The following is an 8,736-nucleotide window of genomic DNA, read 5'->3' as shown; positions in this document are numbered from 1 at the left end:
GAGACTGGTTACATTTTCGAGTAACAGTTGCTGAGAGCTCTGGAATCCCAAAGTGCTGACTGCTGGAACCTCGTCATGCCCATGATGAGAGCTGCTCCCAGCAGACCTTGCCTTACTTGCCCCTGGGTTCCTGGCTGCAGAGTGGCAGTCCCATATGAGGCAACACAAACAACGGCTGAGCTGCCCCCTTGGCTGAGCTGCGGCATTGCTTGACACAGGTTGCTCTAGGCATTGGATGTCAAATCTAGGGTTTTACCTGGGTAGGGCTACCTCCTGTGGCAGTTGAGAATGAGGTCACAATGAGAGATTTTTGGAAGGATGGGTGCTGGGACCACTGTATGCCCAGTCTACAGGGATGCCTTGGGGTCCTTGCCTGCCCAAAGTGTGGTATGGTTATGAGACAGAAAGCTGAAATGAATGAGGAGAAAGCCAGCCTAAAGGGAAACTTGCATTCCTTCAAGCCCATTGAAGCTATTTCCTATATTCATAGAGTGTAAAGCTAGAATGCTTGGCCCCAAGCACGGAGCTTCCATAAGAGTCCTGAACGGATCTGGGGCGGGGCTGGGGGAGCAGGGTACTGAGTTCTGACTACTCAGAGGGACATAGGAACAAGCTCTCCAGGAAGTCTGTTGATGCCTAGCAGGCCTACTAGCCTCTCTGCTTTTCCTGTGATTTGACACTACCTCCCCCAGCTGGTAGAACCAACATGTTCCATGTTCTCTCCGGCTTCGTGATCATCCTCCAGTCGAAGTCACTGCCATCTGTTACAGGTACAAAGTGGTGCAAGCAGGGGCTGGAGGCATGGACTAGGCTCAGGAGACAGGTGATGACACTTTGACCTCTTAGGAGGAGGTGTGGCACCTGGGACATATGGAAAGCCTGGGGTGCCTATCTCTGAAGGGAGCCCACCCTGGGCAGCACCCTGAGGAAAGAACAGATGCTATAGGGAGGCTGGTGAGAGAAAAGTGGGCTCCAGGGGCAGCTGGCAGCATGGAGGCAGTAGAGTCGATCAGGACAGCCACCTCTAGAGATGCCTCAGCAAATGGCATCAGAATCTCTGCTAGAAGGAAGCAGGATCCTGAGTGGCCCTGCAGAGCCTGGGCAATGGACAGGAAGAGCTGTCCCACCTTTTGCTTCCTTGAGAACTATAGTGTCCTATACCTTTCTCTCCAGGTCTGGAGGAAATCAGTCTCATTACCACGTTAGGTCAGGATGATATCCAGGGATCTCAGACCAAGGTAGGCCCTAGAGATTGCCCCTGTGTGGGTTCTGGAAGTAGGGTGCTGTTTCCCCCATTTGCTTAAATAAGTCCCCAGAAAGTCCTCCTAGTCCTAGGTCAGGTCCCCAGAACAGAGACGCTGAGCCTCAAGCCTGAGTTCCAGAGCTGCCCTGGCTTCCGTGGCGTGGGGGCTGCTGGCCTAGGCACAGGTGCATGAGGGATGCATAGGATGCTTGGAATGCTTGGGATGCAGGACAGAGACAACACAAACACATTCTGCTCAAGGGTGGTCCTACCTGCACTTACACCCTGCTTGCCCCAAACCCCTGCCTGCGGGCACTCCACATCAAGGCAGTGCTTTGGCAGCTGCTCGGCTCTGCTGAATCCCAGGTCCCTTTGATCAGCCGGAAGTCTGGGCATGTCTCCGTACCCAGGCCAGCTGAAAGAAGGCCTGCTCAGACAAGGTTGGGCCACCCATATGGGCTGCAGCTATGCCCTCTACAGAAGCCCACGTCTGTCTCTGTCTGAGTGGCCCAGCCGGAGATGACCCAATATCCTGGGAGGTGGCTGTGGCCTCTGTAACCCTTGCTGGCAGCACACAGGCTGAGGAGGATCCAGGATTGCATTGGGTCAGGACTCAGGTCTGCACTGTAGGCACTGCCCTAAGGCAGGAAGAGATGGGCCTATAAGGTAGAGTCTTGTTATAAGGGGAGGCACTGCAAGGGTCTAGAAGGTGGGTTGCAGAGCCTTAGTAGGTGAGCTACAGCCCTATACATCATATGTATTCCTCTCTATAAGGACACCTTTGCTAGGTGGTCTCTAGAGGGCAGGAACCAAGGAAAATGGAGCTGGACAGGTGGGGTACGCAGCTTCTTGACACATGGAGGGAAGACAACAGGGTCTGCAATTTCTGTGAGTGCTGCTGGAGAGGGGACCCGGGGGTAGCCACAATGAGGGACTAGGAGTAAGGGATACAGGGATGTTCCAGGATCCTGGATTGGTCAGGGAGACTGGTCTCATCCAACCAGATACAGCTGGAGGTGGAAGAGGATTTCAGCTGTGGAGTTGGGTAAGGGACTGCTGCTCACAAATAGCCACTGGCTAATCCATGAGAAGGAGAAGGGAGTAATACTGAAGCCAGCCCAGCCCCAGCTGATGATTATAGTCAAAGAAGCCGTTACCCACAGCCTATGGCAATGATCGGACCAGGAGTTAGCTGGCCAGTAGCCAAGCCCCGCTGTATGCCATAACCTTGATTCAAACCACTCTTGCTGGGGAGAAGGTGGACACCAGGAGTGGAGCGCCTTTCTTAGAGGCCACTGGTAGCATTGATAGCTTGATAGCTGGCCTGACCCTTGACACTTGCCTTCTTGTGATAGTCTGGCCAATGTGTCTTTCTAGAAGCAGGCAGATGTGACAGCCTCATTCTTCCTGAGGGCCTCATGTCAAAGTGCTTTCATTCTTAAGGTGGACTGGATGCTGGTGGAGGTGTTGGCCTGTTTCAACGTCAGGTACCAGCCCCGTAAGAACTTGAAGGAGGCCTAGGATGTTGCCTGGAGAGCCACAACAAAGTCTCCATCTTAAAGCTGGAGAATCGCATCAAAATACTACAAAGCTATGGTCATTGAAACAGACTGGTGGTCTGAGAGCGCATCTGTTCCTCTGTGGTCATTTGACAAGAATACTAAGACTATTATGGAAGAGAGAAAAGTATCCTTAACAAATGATAACTGGGCAGCTGAAGTTAGACTTTTCCCTCACACAATGCACAAAGATTAACTCGAAAGGGATCAAAAACCTCAAAGAGCTAAAATTATAAAACCCTTAGAAGAAAATCCCAGATGCAAACCTTTGTGATTTTGGATTTAGAAAACGATTCCTGGCTGTGATTTTGTTTTGTTTTGTTTTGTTTTGTTTTTGGCAAGCAACAACATTTAAAAAGTAGATACATTCAACTTCATCAAAAATAAAAACTGTGCACCAAGGGAACGTTGCTAAAAAGGTAAAAGGGTAGCCCAGAGGATCAGAGAAGACCCTGCAAACCGTCCTCGACAGGGAGGGAGTGTTCAGAAAATATAAAATGGCTTTATCATCAAAGGTAAAAAGGTCAGCTGGAGGAAGGGCTGAGGAGCTGAACAGATATTCTCCACAACGGCGTAAATGGCTCTATGGTGACTCTGTTATGTGAATCTTCTTCCAGTAAAACCCGAGAGAACAGGGTGTTCCTGAGGGGTAAGTTGGTAGACTGGAGTCTTGGGCAGCCTGGTGTGGAGCCAGCTCTCTGAAGAGCTGACACTGTTATCCTTCCAAAGTGGCTCCAGCATGGAATACCGGAGTTAGACTGTGGTGGAGACTGGCAGGACAGAGCCATGCCATGGCAACTTCTCTGATCCTAAATACTTGGGAGAGCTTTTTTTCAGGATGAAGGTGCAGAGCCCTGAGGCCCCACCTAAAATGGCACCCTCCCCTACCCCCTACCCCCATTCCCACTCCCAAGTCCTGCAGTGCCACAGGGCTTCTCCCTGAGCAGAAGCGGAGGGGCAGAACAGATGTCTAGAACCTCAGTTAGAAGCAAGGGATGCAGTTAATAGCTGCCGGGTAGACCAGAATCAACTACCAGTGCCCTAGGAAGAGACTAGTCCACCAAGACCTGTTCCAACCAACCAGACTCTACAGGACAGGAGAGGGCAACAAGAGTGAGCCAACCTATTCCTTGCTATGGGAGGGAGGATGGAGATAGAGTGAGAGTGAGCTGGTCTCTGTCTCCTGTCGATCAATCTGCAACAAAGCTCCTCTTCCTTTGCACTGAAGGTTGAACCCAGGGCTTTGTACAGCTTAGGGCTTATCGGGAGCTCTATCAATGAGCTAGGTATTCACAGCCCCTCCCCCTTTCATTTTGAGGAAGGATCTCCTTAAGTTGCCCAGGTAGCCTTGAACTTGCAATCCTTCTGCCCCATTCTCCTGAGTGCTGGGATTACAAGACTGTACTGTCAGAGAGTATCCCCTCTTGCTTCTTGTAAAAGCTGGTGCAGAAGTGTCAGTCTTTACAGCTCTGGGCGACCTGCTTTCTCCCTGACAGAGGCTAAGGCTTCAGTTTATCTTCAGTCTTCACTGTCCTTCTTGATGCTAAGGCTTGTCCAGGGCCAGCATCCTTCCTCACCCCTCTGGAGCCTTGAGTGGTGTTCTAAATGAGATGCTGAGGGTTCCTTTGGGCTGCTCACTGGGAGGGAGAGCGACAGGGAGCCACTGAGCTGAAGTGAAGCTTACCAGGCTCTGGCGGCGGGTGGGAGTGGGGGCGGCAGTCCTTAGCTCAGTGTGGAGCCCACTGTGGCTGGGTTGACCTTTCACACACCCAAAGCACTGCCAGATTGCCATAGGGACATGGTTTGGGTCCCGCCGTTATGTAACGGTCTTGGTGGGGTGGGGCGACTGTCTCTCTAAGTCAATGAGGATATAGTAGCTTTCCCATCAAAAGGTACAGCGTTCAAGGTGCCATCTTGAGTTTGGTTTGCCTGGCCCCCAGAGCCTCCTGAACCATGGGGAAATGCTTCTGTGCTTTATAAATCACTCCCTGTGTGGCACTGTGTCAGGCCTGCACCGGTGACTTAAGATTGTTAAGTTGTGGCCACACCAGGCCACAGAGCCCACTGGACAGGAGCCTGGAGAGAATCACTGGGCAGCCAGGCCTCTGGGACTTGCTTGACTTGCAAAAGCAAGCTAAATATAACTTCATCTGGTTTTTATACACACTCAAAGAATAACATAGGAGCTAGAGAGATGGCCCAGTGGCCAAGAGCACTGGCTGCTCTTGTTAGAATATCTAGGTTCAATTCCCAGCACTCACACAGTGGCGCACAACCGTCTGTAACTCCAATCCCGGAGATCCAATGGCCTCTTCTGGCCTCCATCTGCAAGCATGTGGAGCACAGACAGACAGACATCTGGACAAGACACCCATACACATACAGTAAATAAGACAGAATAAGAGAACTTGGGCTTGCCCAGAAGTAGCCATCAAACTTAGGTGTGTGTTAAGACAGCCTCTGTGGGAAAATATCTCCAAATCTTCCGTGCTTTTAAATCCCCACTTCTCCACTTCTTGTTGGAGAGAAACTAGTGATATTTGGGCTCCATAGTGTCTTAGCTTCTTTTCCTATTGCCGTGGGAATGACAAAAGCACACTTCACTGGAACAGGCTTATTTTGCTTCATAGTCCAAGGTGTAGTCCATCGTGGTGGGGACATCAAGACAGCTGGAGTTGGAAACAGTTGTCACAGCACATCCACCGACAGGAAAAAGAGATGCTCGAATGCTGCTGCTCAGCGGCTCTTCTTCTCTTCCACAGCTTCGGGGGCCCAGCTGCGGAATCCCACCCGCATGGTCTCATCATCCCACCTCAGCCAATACGGTCAAGATTGTCCCTAAAGGCACGCCCAGAGGAAGATCTGCTTCTTAGTTTTCACTACATATTAAGGTTTCTGATGGTTTAAAATTCTGATTAATATGTGAAGGTAAAAGTACCAGAATAATAAGGATAAGAGGAATAATCACAAGTTGTGCCCCTCATCAACTGAGCCCCCAGCACATGGCTCCTACCAACCAATGACAGCAGCAATCCCTATTTTCCTTATGCATACAAATGTCTAGTGATGCTTGTTTACAATTTCGGTACAGTAAGAGATTAATGGTTACAAATAACAGAGTGGAGCAGCTGTCCCAATACACTGTATTTAGTTTCGTGGGTATGGCCTCTTTCTCAACTGCCCATGCTGACAGTAGATTTGACAGCTGAGGATGTCACCATGTGACTAGCAGGTGGGTGGTATATAAGCATGGATACACTGGACATGGAAAGACTTCCATCCTGTGCAGACACAAGGCAATAATATCAGGTTTCTTCCTGTTCTTCAAAATGCGGTGCAATTTAAAACTACTATTTCTTATATACATTTTGCACTATATATGTATATATGTATATATGTGTGTGTGTGTGTGTGTGTGTGTGTGTATTTGGTCATGGTTGTTCCTCAGTAGCTGCAAAAAAGCAAAACAAAACTATGATGAAGAGAGTATGACTGTATTTAACATGTGCAAAGAAAGGACATGATTGTATTATGAAAAAATTTGTAAGATCTGTTTTAGTTAGAAGAAAAAAAAAGAACAATTGGTGATGGAATATAAAAGAAGACGCTAAAATCAAACTTAATTGGTAAAAATTGGGGATAGTGATGTCTTAGTTGGGGTTTTACTGCTGTGAACAGACACCACGACCAAGGCAAGTCTTATAAGGACAACTTTTAATTGGGGCTGGCTTACAGGTTCAGAGGTTCAATCCATTATCATCAAGGTGGGAACATGGCAGCATCCAGGCAGGAATGGTGCAGGAGGAGCTGAGAGTTCTACATCTTCATCTGAAGGCTGCTAGCAGAATACTGGCTTCCAGGCAGCTAGGACTAGCGTCTTAAAACCCACTCTCACAGTGACACACCTACTCCAACAAGGCCACACCTAGTAGTGCCATTCCCTGGGTCAACCGTATTCAACCATGACAAGTGGTGACACAATTATAATTCCTGTACTTGCAAGCTGAGGCAGAAGCATAGCTTGGATTATAGTGAGGCCCCATCCCCAAACTAAGCAAATGAGCAAAGACTCAGCCCCAGCACTTACTCTGTGTAGAGAAAGCTGGAAGTTATGGAGGAGGAGTTTAAATTGTACCCATAGTACTAGGACTGGCAACATTTATTTCAGATTAAAAAATAAGTTCAAAAACTACACTGGTGGGTAGTGAGACCTTCAGTGTTAAGGAGACAAAGGTTTTTGGAGTTTTGGTTTGATCTTGAATATGAGGTTTGTTTTTTGCTTTTGTCATTTATCCTTTAAGCAACTGTCCCAGGCAACAAAGATTTTTGTATTTTATCAGTTTTTCATGTTTCTGTATTTCATCAGTGTTTCATGTTTCTTGTTGTCTTTAATTGCCTTTTGTTCCTTGAAGGAAAGTACAAAAGATGTAAGTTCTTTGTAGCATTGTGCTTCCACACCATGTAACTTTGTATATTGCCATATTGTGTTGTCTCACAATGAGACACTTGCCTTGAGACCTTAGGCAAGTGTTTAAAACCCTTTGAGGTTATTGATTGATAGCTTCCCCAAACCAAATTATAAATTAAGTCCTTTTAGCCTCCAGTTAACTCTAGGTTCCTGGAACATCTCAAAAGAATACACTTTCTGACCTTAAAAATAAAGCTGTTGGCCTGACAAGATGGTGCAACTTTGCCTGATGACTAGAGTTAGATCTCTAGAAAACAAAGTAGAAGGAGGTGACTGATTTCCACAACTGTCCCCTGATCACCATGCACCCACCATGGAGTATATGGGCATACACACGAAGAATGATGATGATGGTGATGATGATGATGATGATGATGATGATGATTATGATGATGATGACATCATCATTTTTAAAAAGATGTTAAATTAGATGGGTTACTTGGTTGTGGTAAAATACATAGATCATACAAAATTCCAAGCAACCTGAGAGTATCTTTGTGCGATACTATCAATCATAAATAGAATTATTGTTCACACACAGTATGCCACAAAGCAACCCCGATTCTTCTCTCCTGTGAGAGATTTAGAAAGCAGCTTTAATACAAAAATTGCAAGATATTTATTTAAAAAAAAAAAAAGATTCTGACCAAGTTCAGATCTCTAAGGACTTAGAAGTCACACCATTGAACTAAAAATCTCCAAAAACAATGGAAAAAATGACTGGATCCCAAGAACTGTGGGATGGGAAATGGGTGGAATTCAAGAACTGTGTGATGTTCCAGCTTGATGGTCAGTTGGCCGGGTGCAGAGTTAGCAAAGTTAACTTATGGGTGTGTCTGCGAGCGTGGCACCTCCAGGGAGGGTCAGATCTCGAGCTTTTGCCCTAACAGATGGAGCAACTTGTGTGAAATGCTGGCAGGTGTTTGGTCCAGCATCACATGCTGGGTCTCACTGCTTCAAGATCCTCCCTCTTCTTGTTATGCGTGAACTGGGGCCAAACCTGCACCCTTTAAATAACATGTTTTATGGGATATAGACTTCATACTTCCCCAAATGCCTGGCTTTTCCTTCAAATGTTTTCCACATGAAGCTTGACCTCAACCTGTCAATCCCATAAACTCGGCTGAGATCTCCCTGAATTTATAGATTATTGCTCGGAGAACTGGCCTCTTCTGGAAACTGGAGTCTGCACCCCAGAATGCACTGTGCAAGTCAAATCTGTCCCTTTGACTAATTTATTTGATTTTTTTTCTTTTGATACAAAGTTTCACAGTTTTCATTGTGCAGGCCTGCTTACATTTTCCTGGCTCTTCTCTTTTGAGAAGTGAAGTGTTGTAAACAATCAGGAATTTGTGAGGCAGAGTTGCACCCGGAGCCTCTGTCTTCTGAGACTTTGATTGTTGCTGTGTGAGGCAGTTGCTGACCACAACCCACAGCGTCACCACATTGGCTAATCATTTTTCAGT

Source organism: Mastomys coucha, unplaced genomic scaffold (assembly GCF_008632895.1).
Source record: "Mastomys coucha isolate ucsf_1 unplaced genomic scaffold, UCSF_Mcou_1 pScaffold14, whole genome shotgun sequence".
Lineage (NCBI taxonomy): Eukaryota > Metazoa > Chordata > Mammalia > Rodentia > Muridae > Mastomys > Mastomys coucha.
Note: the sequence above shows the minus strand (reverse complement) of the source record.